Consider the following 426-nt stretch of genomic DNA (forward strand, 5'->3'; position numbering starts at 1 on the left):
TAAACTCAGCGGGTTAATCCCGCCTGGACCTGGTCCCGTTTGAGGATTTGGTCATCAAGAGCTTTTGGACCGGAACTTTTGACTATATGACGAGAATTAAATGCACCACCGCATGTCAAACGCTTCTGACGTCCCTTAGCTTGGATTTTGGCCAACCGCGTGCGGTAACACAACACAGATTAGCTTCGGTCCCATATCCTCGGAGATGGGGGGACGACGATTTGTGACACCCAGGCAGACGTGCCCTCGGCCAGAAGGCTTGGGGCGCAACTTGCGTTCAAAGACTCGATGGTTCACGATTCTGCATTCCACCAAGTATCGCATTTTGTACGTTCTCGCATCGATGCGAGAGCCGAGATACTCCGTTGCCGAGAGTCGTTTTTAGACTTTACTTGCAAGCAACTGCTTCCGAACAACCCGTCTCCG

General features: G+C 51.9%; 1 pseudogene; it reads right to left on the reverse strand.

Moving 5' to 3' along the window:
* Positions 1 to 224: 224 nt before the first annotated feature.
* Positions 225 to 377, reverse strand: LOC125605052 (annotated as a pseudogene).
* Positions 378 to 426: the final 49 nt, after the last annotated feature.

This window comes from Brassica napus, unplaced genomic scaffold (genome assembly GCF_020379485.1).
Source record: "Brassica napus cultivar Da-Ae unplaced genomic scaffold, Da-Ae ScsIHWf_687;HRSCAF=1000, whole genome shotgun sequence".
Taxonomy (NCBI): domain Eukaryota; kingdom Viridiplantae; phylum Streptophyta; class Magnoliopsida; order Brassicales; family Brassicaceae; genus Brassica; species Brassica napus.